The following is a 21,696-nucleotide window of genomic DNA, read 5'->3' as shown; positions in this document are numbered from 1 at the left end:
GATTATTGCAAGCAATGGAAATCCCTACTTGGAAATGGGAAGTGATCAACATGGATTTTATTGTGGGGTTACCTGGTTCTCGAGGCAAGTATGATTCCATATGGGTGATCGTGGACAGACTCACAAAAGCAGCTCATTTTCTTCCAGACAAAACCACATACTCGGCTGAAGATTATGCAAGGTTGTATCTCAAGGAAATTGTGCGACTCCATGGTATTCCACTATCCATTATCACAGATAGAGGAGTCCAATTTAAAGCCAAGTTCTGGAAGTCTTTTCAAGAAGGTCTAGGTACTCAAGTGAAGCTTAGCACGGCATTTCATCCGCAGACGGATGGGCTAGCCGAACGTACTATTCAGACTTTGGAAGATATGCTACGGGCATGTATACTAGATTTTTGTGGTAGTTGGGATGATCATTTGCCTCTAATCTAATTTGCATACAACAATAGTTATCATTCCAGTATCCAAATGGCTCTGTATGAAGCTTTATATGGAAGGAAGTGCAGGTCCCCGATTGGATGGTTTGAAATAGGAGAAGTACAGCTAATAGGCCCTGAATTGATTCAGCAAGCGGTGGAAAAATTCAAAGTGATCCGAGATCTATTGTTGACATCCCAAAGTCGCCAAAAATCTTATGTGGACAACCGCCGGCGAGACTTGGAATTTCAAATTGACGACTGGGTATTTTTGAAAGTGTCGCCAATGAAACGGGTGATGAGATTTGGCAAGAAAGGGAAATTAAGTCCTCGATACATTGGACCCTATAGAATTATTCGCAAGATGGGTCATGTAGCCTACGAATTGGACTTGCCTTCAAAGCTTGAATCAGTCCACCCAGTTTTTCATGTTTCGATGCTCCGCAAGTGTGTTGGAGATCCCACGAGGATTGTTCCAATAGATGACGTTCAAGTGACAGAAAAGCTAGCATATAAAGAAGAGCCCATTTCCATATTAGACAGGCAAGTACGAAGACTTCGAAATAAGGAAGTAGCTTCAGTCAAAGTTTTGTGGCGAAACAACTACCGAGAAGAGATGACATGGGAAGCAGAAGAGAAAATGAAATCCACATATCCGCACTTATTCCAACCCCCAGGAGAGATTCAAGATGAAACACTAACATTATGAGGTATGTGTACTTATTTTTCATGCGTTTGGTCGTGTGTGGCCAATTTATAGTTCTATTGTGTTGTGGCCCTGTGAGGCAATATTATTATGGGTTGTTGTGACAGGATGATAGTGCCAAATTACAGGGAAAACTTTGGCAAATTTTTTTTAGAATTCCCGAGTGTTTAACATTCGAGGACGAATGTTCCAAACCTCATTTTCGCCCACCAAATATTCTAGAGCTTGTTTTGGAGAAATTTCAAAGGGTTCCATGGTTCCTTTGAGAGGGTAAGTTCTAGCCCTATTTCATTTACACCATTTAAGTCCTTTATCTTCCATTAGTTTAATTCATGCTTGGGTTTGGGATATTGGGAGATTTTTATGACTTGTAAAACCCTAGGTTGGAAAATGGTTTTCTTAACTAAAATCATGCCTTGTTTTGGAAGGGTAGCGTATTGTTTAACTTGGGTATTTATTTTCCAACTCCAAATTCTATTTCTAAAACGGATTTTTTTCAAGTGGGTTAATTTATGGTTTCCTTGGAATTTGGGAGTTTTAGTAGATTAGAGGAATTAAAGCTCATTTGGGGTTAGAAATGTGTGAGACTTAGAATGTGGATTTATTGAACCTTAGGTACGGTGGATTTAACCTAAATGTTTTGATTTTTCCCTTGTGGGCTCGGGGTCACTTGTGGAGTGGCGTTCGGGGTTTCTACTTAGAAGTGTGACATTATGGATGTCCTGATATTCGTTCTTAACATGGAATACTTATTTTATTAGACCTTGCTCATTTAGCTGCGTTCAAAAAAGGGGAGAAGCTCAAGATGGATAGTTCATGGCTCCTTTTTGGCATTGAGGTAGGTTACGGCTTACCCTGGTTAGACTCCCATAAGGGACTCGCATATAATGTGTAGCTGTTGACGAGGAAAACTGTCACGACTGTTATATCCCGTGTTTTGTGCGTTCGGATATTTCATGGTGGTCGTGGTAAGTTAAGGGAATGACCATCTTCCAAATGTATTTTAATATACAAGTTGGTTATAAATATTATTTACGAACATTGGTAGTATGGAAATATTGAGAAAGGTTAAGGGTAAAAAAAGGAATTCGCAAAATGGTTCGTGGAAATAATGTGAAAGGCTAGGGGCAAAATGGTAATATTGAGGAAAGTCGAGGGGCAAAACGGGAATTTCACACAAGGTTCATGAAAGTTCCAAAAGGGGCCATATTGGCCATGTGACAGAAAAAGAAGAAAAGAGGAAGAAAAGAATGAAAAAAAAATGATGACAAAATAAGTCATCTTTTCCTAGAGATTTCTAGAGAGAGGGCATGTGCCCCTCACATGATTAGAAGATATATATATATATATATGTGTGTGTGTGTGTGTGTGTGTGTGTGTGTGTGTGAGAGAGAGAGAGAGAGAATTCTTCATTTTAGTTCAAGCAATTTGGAGAAAGAAAAACAAAACAAAAGAGAAGAAAGAAAGTTGAAGGGCCATTCGGCCATGCCCTATTCCACAAGAACCTTGGAAAAAATTTTCATCAAAAATTATTCTTTTCTAGCCAAACAACCAAGTGAAGGGTCCTTAGCAAAGTGAAGTGTTCATTGGAGCAAGAAAAACACATATTCTTGCCATTTACAATTCTAGCCAAGAAGGAAGTTGAAGGAAAAAGGTAAGATTTAGTCTTCTTTTCATATGTTATGAATGGTTGTGCGTGTTGTAGTATGAAGAAATGAATGAAATTCATGAAAACATGGAAGTTGTGTGTGTGGCCGTATGAATGTAGTGTATGGCCGTGTATATATATTGTATGGTGATGGGATGGTGAGCAAATTTTATGTAGTATATTGGTTGTTGTTGTAATGTATAGACATGGATGAAGAATTCATGAAAATATGCATGTAGTTGTGTTGGCCGAATATAGTTTCATTTGTGGAGAAAGGATGAATTAATTTTATTAAGTATTTTAATTGTTGTGTTATGAATTCCATGATGTTAAATGGGGATTTAATAGTTAGAAATGAAGTTGTGATTGTTTGTGGATCATGGAAGGAGTTAGTGTGACGTTAGTATGATTCTTGTATTTGTAGGAATAATGTTGCTAATGTGTAGGTTGCAAATGTAATTCATGAAATTGGAAGTGAGACATTTGTTTGGAAGATTGTAAGTTGGGTTGTTGTGATTAAATTTGGAAGAAGGAAATGGGTTTTCATTGGTTTTGTTAAATTTGGAAGGTGTTGGATGGAGTAGTATGTTGATTGAATCGTTTTGAAAGTTATGTGAATTGAATTGAATTGAATTGAATTGAATAGAATTGAATTGAATATTGAAGTGTTGCTAGAACAATTGCTAGTATTGTTGTTGGTTTGGCCGAGTTGAATTCTCGGGTTTGTTGTTGTTGGTTTGGGTCGAGTCGTATTCTCGGGGATGGTATATTTACAGGGGAGATGCTGCCGAAATTTCGACAGAATATAAGTGAATTTATTTGAGAAGTTGAGACAAGTGAATAACAATGGAGTTAATGATTGTGTGAATTCTTTTGTATGTAGATTAGCAAGTTTGGACAGATAAGCATAACTAGTTGGTCGTGGCACAGGTATGTAAGGCTTACCCTTTCTTTCTTTTGGCATGTCTTAGAGCCAAGTAAGTTATGATATGTACTTTGAGGTAACTCTACTCTTTAGTTCCGAGTTTGTTATGATTCGTATGCCCTCTCTGATATAAGTTTCTAATAATTCGGGTATGAGTATTCTGATTTGAGTATTCTGATGTAAGTATTCCGATACAAGTAATCTGATATGAGTATTCCCAATTCTGATATAAGTATTCTGACATAAGTATTCTGATACAAGTATTCGGACATAAGTATTTTGATATAAGTATTCTGACATAAGTATTCTGATATAAGTATTCTGACATAAGTATTCTGTTAAGGGAAATCTGCTACGAATATCCTGATAGCACGTTCGATCATTCCATCGAGTCTTGGTTTATGTGCATTTAGTTTGTCACTACTCTGCTCGTGCATATGTTATGATTTCCTTCGCCGAGTCCCGGGCCGGTATGTATCGTGCGTATGGTTCGCCGAGTCCCTTACTTGGGGGCCGGGTTCCATATATATAATTCTGGAGTATGATGTGTCCGGTTCCGGTGTACTGTGGTATATGTCCGTCCCCGGTTACCATGTATATGGAGTATGATGTGTCCGGTTCCGGGGTACTGTGGTATATGTCTGTCCCCGGTTACCGTGTATATGGAGTATGATGTGTCCGGTTCCGGGGTACTGTGGTATATGTCCGTCCCCGGTTACCGTCTGTATGGATTATGATGTGACCGGTCCCCGGGTTCTCGTGGTATATGTCCGGTTCCCGGGGTACCATGTATATGTTATGATGTGTGACGGAGATTACGGAGTAAAACTTCTGGAGTTAGATGTGAGTGGCGCTGAAGGCAGGGCGGCGTCACGTTTCCCCGGGTCCCGCAAGGGACCGGATACCGTTCTTGGCATGCATGGTCTGTGTTTCCAGTAAGTTGTTTTTATTAATTTGCATATCGCACATACTACTGTACTAATATTTTGTATTATTGGTTTCGCTTGTGATTCTGTTCATTTTATTCCATGCTTTACATACTCAGTACATATTCCGTACTGACCCCCTTTCTTCGGGGGCTGCGTTTCATGCCACGCAGTTACACCCAGATGAGCAGAAGACTTTGCTAGGAGGTGTGTCAGCGGGATTGGCGAGCTCTTCTTTCCTTCGGAGTGTCGCCGAGTCAGAGCGTATATAAGTTGTGATTTCTGATTTGTGTTAGAGACTTTGCAGACAGAGTCGTGGGTATGGTGCGTCGGTTTAGTAAGCGGCTCCATCAGCCGATGTGTCGTTTTGTATTATGTTATAAAGTCCGTGTGATTATAGATTTTGTTTGATTTGTGAACAATAGAAAGAAAGTTCCTGAAAGTCTTACTATATGTTTCATGTGATTTGATTTGAAAATATGAAACGAGTATGAATGTATGTAATCAGAGTCCGAGGGTTCGCTCGGCTCCGAATATGGGGTCGGGTGCCCATCACACCCTAATAAGGCTAGGGTGCGACAATGACCCATTTTCACTAAGTCGTGAGGGAACCTACCTTTGTCACCTCGGTAAGCAAATTATTGTCCCAACAATCAAAAATACATAAATAAAGAGGAAGAATATAGAATAACGTAAGTCTCACGATAATAATATAAGAAAATGCGGAAGTAAAAGAAATACACCCCAGTAACTTGTCTGATCATACAAGAGCATCTAAAAAAAATACTACAAGTTTGAATAATAATAATACACCAATATTTTCAAAATCATGTCTGAGAATGGGAAATTAAGATATAGTAGAAGGAAGAGTCTTTGGGCAGCGAACATCCTTATGCTCACCCTGAAAACTCGAATCAGCAATCCTTGAATATCAGCCACGAGGAGTAGAAGTCGTTCCCACCTGGTACTCTGCATTCATAAAAGAATGCAGCAAGTGCAGGTCAGTACAAACAACGAGTACTGGGAGGTATCATAAGCCGACTAAGACTAGCTAACGTATATAACGACAACAAAGCAAGATAAACACATAAACCAACAAATATAGGTCAACACGAATCCGTATCCACAGTACAAGTCATCACCTATGTTATAGCATCTAAACCCAACTGTGCCAAGTCTCAATATAATCAATCCGAACCCGTACATCCCAATCATCTCACAATAATAATCACCTATATTATAGCACTTAAGCCCAACTGTGTCAAGTATCTGTATAATCAATCCGAACCAGTATATCACAATAGTATCACAACATATCACCAAAAATCAAAGGCATAATGCACTGTAATAATGTATGTATGATGAATGCAATGGATATGCACCTTTGTACAACATGTCCCGGACGGAATAACACCACGTCTCGGTGATCATGACCCATGGGGGACCCGCGGAGTCCATGTACCACTCTCACAATCTTGAAAAAGACCTCAAGTATCAGACACTCAATCATTCTCGGCTAGAAACCTCGAGCAACGTACACTCATCTCTATTTTACGCTCTCCGGCAAAGACCTCGGAGGCTACACTCTCTCACTTATCGTCATCAGTACCATAACCATGCATATATCAATGTATCATGGAAATGCGTATGAATACGATGCAATGTAATATCAACAACCAATTCAATCCGAAACAGTACCACACGTGGCACCCAAGTAATATCAATAGTAAGGCTACACAATAAGCCACAATAGAATCACCATTCTCATCTCAGTATCAATCAAGCAAAGCACCGCAATGTCATAGCCATGATATATCGCTAGTCACAAATACCCAATGTCTCAACGTGGCAATGAGCCAACAAGTAAATAGATCAAGATAAGTCAACAACACAACGGGCTGGCTAGCCCCCAAATCATACGACAAGGCTCAACCTAAGACAATATCCAACCCAACTTCATACCTGAAGGCTTACGTGCATTCTCCGAAAATATCGTCTAGACAAACGCTTCGCTAGTCGAAGTCTCACCATAAGGTAAACCATAACCTACCTGGAGAGCCGAACAACAAAGTCTCCAATAATCAAACCTTAGTCTTTCCCTTCTTTTGAGCCTCGAGATAATGGAAGTCTAAACATATCCGAATCATGAAATTAGAATAAAAAAGAACATCATTCAAACCCTACTTCTATTCAAGATCCAAATTCCCAACCTATGGAATGGGGTTTATAAACTAGAAATATGAAATTGAGAATCTATAAATCTCAACATGAAATTAATGTTCTAGGTGATCAATTCCCATCAATTATGTCACACCCCGTACTTTCAGAGAAGCACTTACCAAATTTGAAAGTAAGTATGTTGAACTATGGCTAAGCTGTTACACCCCGTAGTTTTGTACGTTGAGATTCGTTAGGTGTTTGTTGTTTTAAGTAAGGACACTGGAGTTACCTTCAAGGATATATGAGATTATATGCGCCTATCTTATGGTTATGAGCGTTTAAGTTCATATAATAAGCTATGGAAGGATTGGAGGACAAATGAATTAAGGAAATTAAGTTTGTTGGAATTTTGGAAAAAAGATGGGGGACAATTTTGGGTCGACTTCAGAGAGGTATATCTCCTGGTATATCAGAAGTTTTGAGGTGTTTCATGAGCCTAAAATGAAGTTCGTCGAGTCTAGTTTCCAACGCAACAAACCGTTTGTCAATACGATATCGGAGTAGGGAGTTATGGGCATTTTAAAACGGACTGCCAGAAGCCCGCGAACCTACGCGAAAATTCTAGAAATCATTTAAAAGCCCACCAATTTCGGCCCATTAGCCCCAAACCGAATTGGACTACTATATAAACTCCTTAAGTCATCTAAATCATTTACGTTTTCACCATTCTTCATCTCCACACCTCTCTAGAACTTCCCACAACATTCATCCAATATCCAAAACCTCCCCAAACCTTTCCAAATCCTCTAGAACCTTCCTCCAACTTCCACAATATACATGAAGATTCCTACAAGTCTATATGACAATTTTGGTCATTTCTATTTCATTTTTAGCATATCCCCAAGTCCTAGGAAGTCCTAGGAAGTCCTAGAAACTTCTCCAAACATATTCCAACATATTTCCAAGCCTAAACCAAGGATCAAAGTGAAGATTAAAGTGGTTAAGGGTTCCAAGTGAGGTTTGTACTTGTCTCCTCTTCTTGAAGATTTTTGGGTGAGTATTTTTAAGGTGGAGAAACCATGGAATTGAAGTGTTCTCGAATTTGGAGGTAATATTTCATATTAGTTTCATATTAATGAGTTTATATGGTAATTATGTTAAAATTTGAGGAGAAGAAAGTTGGAGGAAAAGTTCACATATGCATTTAATGATATTTTGAGTTGTGAATTTATTTGAGTTATAATTATTAATATGTTTTGAGCATAATATTGTTATGAGGGACAATAATGATGTTAAGGAATTGTCGTATACGAGTGTATAAAGGGTTCTATGAAGTTGTTGTTATGGATTGATTATGAAAAGAAGTTTTGGGATGGAACGGAGTATATTGGTATTGATAATGATGTTGTTGATGTTAGTGTTGTTATTGTTGTTGTTGGTTGTTGGTATTGTGATTTCGGGGTAGGGATATAAACAGGGGAGATGCTGCCCGAATTTCGGCAGATTCTAAAAGGATTTAAATTGAAGGCTTAACACAAGCGTATGACGATGAGCCTAACAATAGTATGAATGGTTTTATATGTAGTTTTCAAGACAAGAGGTAGGTTGGAAAGTCTAGAAGCGAGCTTTTAGGTATGTTAAGGCTGTCCTTTCAATTCTTTTGGCATGATCCTTATCTTATGAACGAATAGAGTAAGCAAGCGAGTTCAAAAGACTCTACTCCTAGATGGTATAGGATTTAGCATATCCATGACCTCTTAAGTCCCGAAGGGGCATCCATAAGTTATATGTTTCCATGATGGTGTCTAAATCCCGAAGGGGACATTCATAAGGCCTCTTTATTCATATACATTTCATATTTGATTTTTAAGTCTCGAAGGAGACAAATGAAAAGGGGAGAAAGTTCCCGTTTTGACATAAAATTTGCTCCGAAGGGAGTTCTTTTGATGGTTTACAATGATTATCATGCATTTGCACACATATATACATGTACGACATGATTTTATGGGGAAAGGGAAGGGCTATGGCATTATATATGCAAAGCACCTGACCCGCTTGTATACGATGATTATGATGCTTAAAGGGGCTGCCCGATGGGGCCATTATGCTATTATGCCCGAAGGGGCTGCGAGCAGGGCGAAGGTATGCGATATATATATATATATATATATATATATATACACACACACACACACACACACACACATGATGTTTTAAAAGCTCATATGCACATACATGATTATCCGTATTGGTTACAGGTGCAGATTGAGTCTGTTACCCTTTTATCATTCGAGCCGAGATATAATGTTTCAATTGTGCCTTACATACTCGGTACATTATTCGTACAGACGTCTCTTTGCCTGGGGGCATTGTGTTTCATGCCACACAAGTGTAGACAGTTGAGTAAAGGACATTTGCCATAGGACGTTCCTGGGCTATCAGCTGGATTGGTGAACTCCATTTCTATTCTGAGTGTTACCGAGTCAGAGTATTTATGTATGTCCTCGAGTCAGATGCATTACGGGTACGTTGGGGCCCTGGCCCAACTTATGTTATGGTATCTCGTTTATGTTAGAGACGTTTACAGACAGTGTCCTGTGGATAGTGCGTCGAGATGTCGACAGTTGTGTAAAGTGTCTATGTAGGTCGACGTGTTCATATGCATTGTTTTAAAGATTTTATTGTGACTAAAGGTTTTCTTTGAATTAATGATAAGGGAGAAGTCCCTGACTTGATGAAAGAGTTTTATTAAAAGGATTTTCATGTTTTACCTGACGGAAGCGTCATTTCATAATTTAAAGGTTTACATAAGATTGTGACTTATGAGTGTAGTGATAGTATGACACTCAGTCGAGTAGGGTTTTGAGTGTCAGTCGCCGCCATACGGTTTGGGTCGTCACAAATTACAAGCTAGCAGAACCAACAAATTACTTAAATTCGGATTCTAGGCAAAACTCCCAATTTTGGGTATAAACCCTAACTTCCAATTCCATAATTTATCCACTAATTAGGAAGGAATCATGCAATAATAGATTCTAATCATCAAATCCATGCTTAATGAAGCTAACCCAATCAATAAATCAAGATTTAAAAGCCTAGAATGAAGAACCCATTGAACCCTCTTTTAATCATCAAACTCTTAATGAACTAGCATGATATTGGATTCCTTAGGCGATTAAGGGAATATGGAATAGCAATAAAGATGGAAGGACATACCACAATGATTTTCCCCTAAGAATCGCCATGAAATGCTCCTAATAACTCTAAAGTCGGAATAGTAATGAATGAAGAACTTAGGGCTTTTAACACTTGTTAAATGAATCTATTTACCCGATACCCGCTTCTGCGACAACGAGACCGTTGCGGCGAGACCGCTTCAGCGCTCCCTCAGACCGCTACAGTGGCCAACTACTAAATGTACTAGGCTACTTTTACGGCATTGCCTCCGCTATTACAGTGTCGCCATTGCGGTAATGGTGCTGCTATGGTGGGGCACCAGACACCAAAATCCCCCAAGTTTCACAATCTCAACCTGAAATCCCGACTATCACCCGAAGCCATCTGCTCACATACCATATAGGCATACACACATAAAAACATGCTACGAACGCACTCGTGGCCTCAGAATTCCCAACGGAGGTCTTGTTGACCGAGTCAACCCCCGATACCTCAAAATCAACTTCCCAACCCAAGTTCCAAAATGCACCTGAGTGCATTGGGAACTGAACCAAATATACGCACAAGTTCTAAAAGACCATCCGGACCTCTAGAAATTGATGGATTCCTGAAAAAGGTTTGTTTACCCAAAAGTCAACTTTGAGTCAACTTTTTTTGGTTTAAGCCCAAACTTTCCACAAAGTCACCCAAATCAAACCTAAAGACCTCGAGAAAAGTGTCAACGATTCCATCGGGTCAAATGTGAGCTAAACAAGCTCGGGGAAGGTCAAAAGTACCAAAAAGACTATAACGACCAAACGAGTCGTTACATGAGATACCAATTAAACTATCGCTCGTCCTCGAGCAACGAAGAGAGAAAGGAACGGAGAAGTACCTGAATCGGTAAACAACTGAGGATATCGGCTACGCATACTCAACAGGACGATGCTTCTATTGCACCTTTACTGACGCAATCTCCTTAGACCTCAACTTTCGAACCTGCCTATCCAAAATCGCAATAGGCACCTTCTCAAAAGTTAAATTCTCATTAAGAAATACCGAGTCCCAACGAACAATTTAAGTACCATCGGCATGATATTTCTTCAGCATAGACACATGAAAAACTGGATGAACGCCCGCTAGGCAAGGCCAACTCATAAACAACATCGCCCACACAATCAAGGATCTCAAATGGCCCAATATACCTCGAACTCAACTTACCTCTCTTCCCAAATCTCATAACACCCTTCATCTGTGAAAACTTCAATAGAACCTGATCACCAATAACTCTAAATCTCAGACCTTCCGGTCTGCATACATCTTCTGTCGACTTTGAGCTACCAAAAGCTCGGCCTAAATGACCCTCACCTTCTCAAGAGACTCTCTCAACAGATCTATACCCTAAGGTCAGACCTCAAATGCATCAAGCCAACCAACCGGAGACCGACATCTTCTACCATACAAAGCCTCAAAAGGTGATATGTGGATACTCAAGTGATAACTGTTGTTATACGCAAACTCTGCCAACGGCAAGTACTATTCCTAATGACCACCAAAGTATATAACACAAGCCCTCAACATATCCTCGAGCGTTTGAATGGTCCGCTCGGACTGCCCATCGGTCTGGGGGTGGAAAGTTGTACTAAGATCTACTCGAGTACCCAACTCATCATGAAAAGCTCTCCAGAAATGGGAAGTGAAGATAGTACCCCGATTAGATATGATGGAAATGGGAACCCCATGCTATCTCATAATATCACGAATGTACACCTTGGCTAACTTTCTAATAAGAAACCTGAACTGGAATGAAATTAGGGGACTTAGTAAACTAATCAACTATCACCAAATTCGAATCAAACTTACCCAGGGTCTTCGGAAGACCCACAATGAAATCGATGGCAATCCTCTCCCACTTCCACTCGAGACTGGGCATCCTCTGAAGTACACCACCAGATCGCTGATGCTCATACTTAACATGCTAACAATTACCACACTTAGCCACAAAATCGGCATTATCCCTCTTCATACGGCGCCAGTAGTAATGCTTCCGCAAGTCCCGATACATCTTAATCGCCCCTGAATGAATGGATTATCGAGAGTTATGGGCCTCGATCAAAATCAAATGGATCAAGTCACCAACACGAGGAACATACACGCGCCTCTTAATCCTCAAAGTATCCTCAGAATCCATCATGGCCTCCTTGGCCACACCCCTCAGAACCTTATCTCGAATCTTTCTCAACTAATCATCTTCAAACTGATGAGTCCTGATCTGATCTAGCAAGGATGATATCGCGTCTACACAAGCTAAAACTCTGCCTGGGGCTGAAATATCAAGACGAACGAAACTATTGGCAAGAGTCTGAACCTCCATGGCTAACTAACGCTTGGAAACAACCAAACGGGCTAAACTACCCATACGCACGGCCTTGCGACTGAAGGTATCAGCAACAAAATTGGCTTTCCCTGAATGATAAAGAATAGAGATGTCATAGTCCTTCAGGAGCTCCATCCATCAGCGCTGCCTGGAATTAAGATCTCTCTGGGTAAACACGTGCTGAAGGCTACGGTGGTCGGTGAAAACCTCACAATGGACACCATACAAGTAATACCTCCAGATCTTCATAGCGAAGACCACAACTAATAACTCCAAATCATGGGTAGGGTAATTCCTCTCATGGATCTTTAACTGACGGAAGAATAGGCTATGACTCTACCCTCCTACATCAAAATAGCACCCAAACCCACACGGGATGCATCACAACAAACTGTGAAATCCTTACCCTCCAAGGGTAATGCAAGAATCGGGGCTTAAGTCAAAATGGTCTTAAGCTTTTAAAAGCTCTTCTCACATTCTTTGGACCACTAGAAGGGAACATAATTCTGAGTCAATCTAGTCAATGACAAAACAATAGAAGCAAAACCCTTCATAAATCGATAGTAGCAGTTGGCCAAACCCACGAAACTACGAATCTCGATTATAGTAGTAGGCCTCGCCAGACCCCTCACAACCTCAATCTTCTAAGGATCAACCATAATCTCATTCTTAGACATAACGTGGCCCAAGAACACCATAGACTCCAACCAAAATTTGCATTTCAAAAAATTAGCGAACAAACTATTCTTGTTCAACAACCCAAGTACAGTGCGAAGATGGCTCTCATGCTCCTTTCTACTCTTGGAATACATCAATAAATCATCAATAAACTGTAACACTCTGTATCTTCGAAGAAGCACTTATCAAATTTGAAACATAAGTACGTTGAGTTATGATTAAGTAAAACCACTTTGGAATGTAAGGAGCAAGCATTATTAAGTATATTTAATGAGTGAAGGATGTATATAAGGTATATAGGAAGGTTCTATAAGGAAATGAGTGGAAGAAATCGAGTAGTACGACTTTGCAGAAAGGATGGGTGAAGTTTTGTGTGAAAATTTTGGTCAAACTTGAGGGACGAATATCTCTTAGCATATGAAGTGTTTTGAAGTGAAAAAAAAAACCTAAAACGAAGTTCGTCGAGTCTAGTTTCCAACACAACAAACCTCTCATAGATAAGACATCGGAGTAGAGAATTATGGACGTTACAAATTCGGCCACGTGCTACAATAACCGACTTGCTACAGTGACCCAACCCGAATTTGACCCCTTTTTTTCAGCAGATTTTGTCCCAAAAAAATCAAAAATCAGAAAAGGGAGTGAAGGTATCAAAAAGTGAGAAATTTTCAAGTGGCGGAATATTACTTTAGGTCCGGATAGCGCGTGGTTGTGATTGTAGTCTTGTTTTGCGATGGATTCGGTTTGGATTCTGGGCGAACACTGAAGATATTGCAGTCCTAGTAAGAATAAGGTATGAATCCCTCCCTATTGATATTGTTTTAGGTTTACTTGCAGAAATAGAGCGATTAAATAGCTGTATAATGGAGTAGTTGGTTAAAAAATCAGATAAACATCATATCAGATGTCTTATGGAGTATGTTGATGTTAGTGATGATGTTGTCGTTGTTGGTTGTTGGTAACTGTGATTTCGGGCTAGGGATATAAACAGGGGAGGTACTGCCAAAATTTTGGCAGATTCTACGAAGAGTTAACTTAAAGGCTTAAGATAAGCACATGATAACTGTCACACCCTAACAATGGTAGGGCATGACGGGCACCCAACTCTTATCAGAGTCGAGCGAACCTTTAGACATTCGCTCTATCAAATCCTATCATTTCAAAAACTTCTAAGAATATAAAACCTTTCCAAATAGGAATCATTATCTTTATAATGATTATGAAAACTTTCAATCAAACAAGTACTTTAAACCAACTGAAATCATCTAAAATACATACTCTTTTAAAATCCACAAAGGACTCAACTAACATCACTTTATCGATATCGCGACAAACATACCACAGGACACTGTCTGCAGAAGTCTCTAAGAAGTAAACTGAACATTATGAGTCAGGACAGGGCCCTGACATACCCATAATCATACATATCGATACATGACTCAGCACAGCTCCAGAATGAGGTGGAACTTGCCAATCCCAGCTGACGTCCAAGCATCCTAGCTATACATTTAACCTGCCAAACAATCTGGGGCTGCTGGCATGAACGTAGTGTCCCCAGGCAAAAAGACGTCAGTACGGACAATGTACTGAGTATGTAAGGTGGTAACAAATCATAATCAAAATTTGATTTAGGAGAGAAGAAATCACAATCTAACTCAATACTTGCAGCCTTCGCTAGAAGAAACATAAATGTGCACACGAAGTCTCAAAACAATCTTTAAGTAAATAATGCAATCCACCACACATGCCGCTTCTGACATGTTAACAGAATGGTCCCTTCGAACAGCCGCTTCCGGCTAGTATGACAGTAGTCCCTTCGGACGGCCGCTTCCGGCATAATAATGATGGCCCCTTCAGGCAGCCGCTTCCGGCTTAATAATGATGGCCCCTTCGGGCAGCCGCTTCCGGCTTAATATCATAATCATATCAACACAAACTCAATCCAAAAATATCAATTTCAAGTTATATCATAAGTCACTAATCAATTCATCACAATCTAGTAATTAGCCTTAGTCTTTATAAGTTATCAAATTTGTATCTCACTAGACTTAGGAGGACATACTTCCAGGTTTGAGGGTAGAATTGTTATGAAATTCTTACTACTTATATCCTACTCAATTTCATCGTATTGCCCTACTCAAAAATAAATGATCATATCAATACAAAGGGATGATACTATGGAATGTAAACATAAATCATCAATGAAATGAAGTAGTAAAATCTCGCACCCCCTTCGGAGTGGTTTTGAAAATTAAACTTTATGTTTCCTTTAGTATAAAACTAATTTCCTTGAAATCGTTAGTAAAACCATGTACACAACTCAACTTGGCACCTTATGGGTGTTCCGTTTAGAACAGAATAGGAGTACAATATCAATAAGCCATCACAAGTGTTACACCTTGGAAATTTTCCCCGTTAGCGTACAGTGAATAAGCTAGCGAAGGGGCACGAAATACATGATGATTCTATAAGTAAGAGATATCATTTTATGATCTTAATCGAGACTCGAAGACGATAGACGCAAAGAAAGAAGTTTGACGAAGGAAGTAAAGGATATGTTATGTATCGGGTAGGAATTTTGGACGACGAGTTAATGATGGCATAATGATGTCTTAAAGACATGTGATAACATCCATTAGATTTATATTGATTTTCTAAACAAGTGTTAAGAAGGTTCCATAAGGATCGGAGATCAAACGAATCGACGAGAACGAAAACGGAACCACTGGGCATTATACGGCCCAACCTACTGACCGTATAAATTGTACCAGCCGTATGTTGGACCGTATAATTGGCCAAGAAGGGAAGCAGCTACTGGAACAAACATACGGCCACACATACGGTTCGTATAAATAGTACAGACCGTATGTTGGTCCGTATAACATGGTCGGCCAGCTTTTTAAGTTTAAGTATAAGGGACCTTTTTCATTTCATTTCCCATTCACTTCCACTCTCCACACCTCAAGAAACATCTAGAACCCTATCTACTCTTCAACTACAAGAATTCAATGGAAATTAGTGGTCAACTACATGAGACCCACGAAATCAAATGTAAGAATCACACTAAAGTTCATCCAAATCAAGAAAAACCCAAGGGAGGTGAAGTAGGGTTTTGGTGCTAGAGGAGAAACTCCACTCAATACTTGTTCAACCATCATCTAAGGTAAGTTTCATGACTAAACCATGTTTTTTAAGGTATTGAAAGGTTAAGATACTTGAATTGTAGAAAGACATAGGAAGTGGGTCAGTAATGAGTGAATAGTGTCATGTTTGGATGGTAGTTGGATTGAATCATAAATGTTGGGGTGTTGTGATTATGAATACGTTATAAATGACATTTAGACCATGAAATAAGTATTATATACAAGGAAACGCGATAGTAAGCTATAACCATAAATGTGGAGAAATTGAAGAGAAACGGTGGATTGTGGTCAATGTATATAAATGATGATTGTTGATTGCTATATTATGAATGTTGTTGTGAGCGTTTGGGAGTTGAAATAGAATATGGAAAAAGTAGTATAAACAAAGGAAATGCTGCCCAATTTTCCCTAGCTTTAGAAAGCCCGTTCTTATAATTGCTTAGCTAATGACGATATAAATTCTCTTGAAGGTAGAACGTGTGTATTAAAGAAGAACAAGCAAGCGATAGCTTAGTTAAACGTCAAAGGTATGTAAGGCTAATCCCTTCCTTCAAAGGCATGAATCTTTCAAGTTTTCTATGATTCTCCAGTATGATAGAGCTTATGAGTCCGTAGATATACCAAACTACATACAAGCATGATAACGATGATGATGAGTTGAAGTATAGAGATTCTAGGGTTCATGATGTGATGATCCTATAACGTTAATGATGTCATTATTGTTAACACTCACCTTATACATTATTTCCTTCAACGTGGGGCAGAATACTCTTAAATGCTCATAATATAATCGGGGGTTCACGACCTTACGTCACCCCGACATAGTCATGGTTGCCTTCAAAGTCTAATGTATGCTCCTAATGATAAATGTGAAGTGATGCTAAGTCACGATATGTCTACAAGATGATTAATAATGCTAGCCTATAAAATGCTTATGTTATGTATGAAAATGCCGAGCTATGATAAGATTGTGATATGTTAATGAGATGTGTAATAATGATGGGCTATGATTGACTATATGACGATATGATTCAACCGCGCCTAAATGGCCGGACATGTCACCGCTAATGCGGGCTGCTTATGATTCCACAGCGCCTAAATGGTCGGACATGTCATCGCTAATGCGGGCTGCTTATGATTCCACCGCGCCTAAATGGCCGGACATATCACCGCTAATGCGGGCTGCTTATGATTCCACCGTGCTTAAATGGTCGTACATGTCACCGCTAATGCGGGCTGCTTATGATTCCACCGCGCCTAAATGGACGGACATGTCACCACTAATGCGGGCTGCTTATGATGGTTACCCGGACGCGGGTTAACGAAGATGATGATGATGATGATGCGATTATATATATATATATATATATATATATATATATATATATATATATATATATATATATATATATATATGCTATGATGACACCTGATGATGATGCGATGACACACATATGCTATGATGATACTTGCACTATGATTATATAAGTGTACGATATATGTATGAGATGTATTCACCTATAAAATTCATGCAGGTTATATCTTTCTCCTACGGTTTATGATTCTTCAATTATATTTATTTCATTCCTGTCTTACATACTCAGTACAATGTTCGTACTGACGTCCATTTTTCTTTGGACGCTGTGTTCATGCCCACAGGTAGACAGGGAGGTGAGCTTGATCTGGACTCATAGAAGCCAGTAGCTGATTAGAGAGCACTCCATTGTTCTGGAGGTGCTTATGATTATTCTTTTGTGTACATTCATGTATATGTATTTTGGGCATGACGGGGTCTTGTCCCGTCCTATGTCTAGCACTCCAGTAGCGGCTCGTAGATACATAGTCTGGGTTATGTGGTCTGACAGGGTCAATATGGTATAATTATATATATTATTTTGATAGCCTAATGGGCTTATGTATATGAAACTATTTATGTTCACGAATGAAACATGACTTTCTTATGATTTGAGTATAAAAATCAATAAAAGAGTAGTTAATGAGCATGTTGAGTAGTAGAACGAGCGGTGCTCGGTGGTTATCCCCCGGTACCCGTCGCGGCTCCTAGCCGGTTCGTGACAACAAGAAACATTTAGGCCTTACTCGTCTAAGAATGGAATCATATGGAGTACATATAGAATAAATAGCAACAAGAATCATGCCAAAGGAAGAAAGGTTTGCCTTACATACCTTTGTCGCTTTCCAGCTAACCACAGCCCATCTTCGGGTCATGCTAATCTATCAACAATACCAATTTACCAACAATCAATCCAATATATATCCTTATAATCAATCCCTTAAACTTATCTTTATTTCTAACGGAATTTCGACAGCATTTCCTTTATAAACTCGACAACCCCAAGAATCCAATTCTGCTAAATTAACAACAACAAGAACCATCTTATATAAGCCTTTTTAAACTCAAAGTATCAACTCCCAAGGATATACACCAAAACGGCCCGGTATACGCTTTGTATATGATATCTTCATACACTTTATTCTCCCAAATTCAAGAACAGCAACTTATCAACAACATCAACAACAGTATCAACAATTATTTTATATCAATATCCAACTAATCCTATCCATTTAATCATACCAAAATAGCCCCCAAGTCATTTGATATCCAAAAATTATAACCGAACTTTCAATGTCATTTTCTCTATTCTAACCTATTAATTCTATCAATGATCAGGGTAATAACATCATTAAAATCTTAAACATACCTTATATGAGAAGCCACCACGAAAACAACATCCCCCAAGTTCAATTTTTAGCTTAAAACGACGGCAACAACTTGTACTACACTTTACTCTTCACGAGCCTCGGAATTCGGGACCTCGAACATGATCAATTCTCCACTTTCTCTCTCTAACTCTCCTCTCTCTCTATCTAAAATATTCTGGACCTTTGGTATGAAAACTGAGACAGATAAGTGTTACACCCTAGAAAATTTCGCGTTACTAAGTCTGCAGAGGGCTTAATGTGAGCTTAAGGAGGAGCAAATATTACAAGTATAAAGGATGCAATTCTACTGTATTAGCATGGGGATAGCATGAGTATGATATTTGAAATTCGTACAATATGATTGGAATGATACGTTAAAAGATATATAGCCCTCGTAACCGTAAGCTGAGGTGGGGCCCACATGATTGGGTTTTTATAAAGGACATATGAAAAGTTATATGAATGGTATGTGTCAAGTTAAATACAACTCAAGAAGGACCCTTGAGCCAAATCCAAGTGTAAGCCCTCCAAAAAGATGTTTTTAAGTTACGTTTTTGGGTGATATGACTTCGGGAGGCCATAACCCCATCATTTTTTGGGAATTGGGGAAAACGCCAAATATTAAAGTTGTAGATAATTGAATTAGCTTTCCAACCATATGTCGTGGGCCTTCATGAGATATAGGGATAAAAATTTATGGACGTTTTAAGGCAGAAAGGTCAAGCTGGGCAGTGGGCTCGGCCCAACCCGACTCCAAGTCGGGTCAGGCCCACTTCCCTTGCTGTTTAAGGCAAATTTTCACCCTTATCTGCCTCATTTTCATAGCAAAAGATCCAGAATATTTTAGAGAGAGGGAAGAGAGCCCTTAGAGAGAGAAACCAAGTTTTGATCAAGTTCGAGGTTCCGAATTCCGAGGCTCGTGAAGAGTAAAGTGTCGTACAAGTTTTTGCCGTCTTTTTAAGCAAAACGTTGAACTTGGGGGATGTTGGTTTCATGGTGGCTGCTCATATAAGGTATTTGTAAAATGTTAATGATGTTCTTATCATGATCATTGATATATTTGAAGGGCTACAATAGAGAAAATGACATTGAAAGTTCAGTTATCATTTTTGGATATCAAATAAGTTGGGGTCTATTTTGGTATGATTAAATGGATAGAATTAGTTGTATATTGATATAAAATGATTGTTGATATTGTTGTTTTTGTTGTTGATAAGTTGGTGTTCTTGAATTTGGGAGAATAAAGTGAATGTAGATATCGTATACAAAGCGTATACTGGGCTGTTTTGGTGTATATCTTTGGGAGTTGATGCTTTGAGTTTAAAGAGGCTTATATGAGATGGTTGTTGTTGTTGTTGGTTGCTGATTGCGTTGTTAAATTGAATTGGAATTACGGAAGATTTCAGGGAAAATCCTGCCCGAATTTACGGAAGTTAATTACAAGCTTAGAGAAGTATATGAACCTCTTTCAAGTTCTCTACCGTTTCCTTTACCTTGATTGTATATTGGCCAGTGTTTGGAAGCATAAGTTAAGCTAATCACGTAAGCGACAAGGTATGTAAGGCAAACCTTTCTTCCTTTGGCATGATTCTTGCTGGTATTCATTCTACATGTACTCCATATGATTCCATTCTTAGACGAATAAGGTCTAAATGTTTCTTGTGATGGCTTATTGATATTGTATTCCTATTCTGTTCCAAAGAGAACACCCATAAGGTGCCAAGTTGAGTTGTGTATATGGTTTTACTAATGATTTCGAGGAAATGAGTTTTATACTAAAGGAAACATAAAGTTTGATTTTCAAAACCATTCCGAAGGGGGTGCGAGATTTTACTACTTCATTTCACTTAGGATTTATGTCACATTCCATAGTATCATCCCTTTGTATTGATATGATCACTTATTATTTGGGTAGGTCAATAAGATGAAATTGAGTAGAATATAAGTAGTAAGAATCTGATAACAATTCTACCCTTAAACCTGGAAGAATGTCCTCCTAAGTCTAGTGAGATACAAATTTGATAACTTCTTATGAAAGACTAAGGCTAATAACTGGATTGTGATGACTTGATTAGTGACTTATGATATGAATTGAAATTGATATTTGTGTATTGAGTTTGAGTTGTTATTAAGCCGGAAGCGGCTGCTCGAAGGGGCCATCGTTATTAAGCCGGAAGCGGCTACCCGAAGGGGCCATCGTTATTAAGCCGGAAGCGGCTGCCCGAAGGGGCCATCATTATTATGCCGGAAGCGGCCGTCCGAAAGGACTATTGTGATACTAGCCGGAAGCGGCTATTCGAAGGGACTATTCTGTTAAGATGTCGGAAGCGGCATATGTGTTGGATTGCATTATTAACTTAAAGATTATTTTGAGACTTCGTGTGCACATTTATGTTTCTTCCAGCGAAGGCTGCATGTATTGAGTTAGGTTGCGATTTCTTCTCTCCTAAGTCAAATTATGATTATGACTTGTTACCACCTTACATGCTCAGTACATTGTCTGTACTGACATCCTTTTGCTTGGGGACGCTGCGTTCATGCCCGCAGCCCCAGATCGTTTGGCAGGTTAAGTGTATAGCTAGAATGCTTGGGCATCAGCTAGGATTGGCAAGTTCCACCTCATTCTGCAGCTGTGCTGAGTGCTGCCCGAAAGGGCCATCATTATTAAGCTGAAAGCGGCTGCCCGAAGGGGCCATCATTATTATGCCGGAAGCGGCCGTCTGAACGGACTATTGTGATACTAGCCGGAAGCGGCTGTCCGAAGGGACCATTCTGTTAACATGTCGGAAGCGGCATATGTGTTGGATTTCACAATTTACTTAAAGATTATTTTGA

The sequence above is a fragment of the Lycium barbarum genome, chromosome 10, assembly GCF_019175385.1.
Source record: "Lycium barbarum isolate Lr01 chromosome 10, ASM1917538v2, whole genome shotgun sequence".
Classification (NCBI taxonomy): domain Eukaryota; kingdom Viridiplantae; phylum Streptophyta; class Magnoliopsida; order Solanales; family Solanaceae; genus Lycium; species Lycium barbarum.
Note: the sequence above shows the minus strand (reverse complement) of the source record.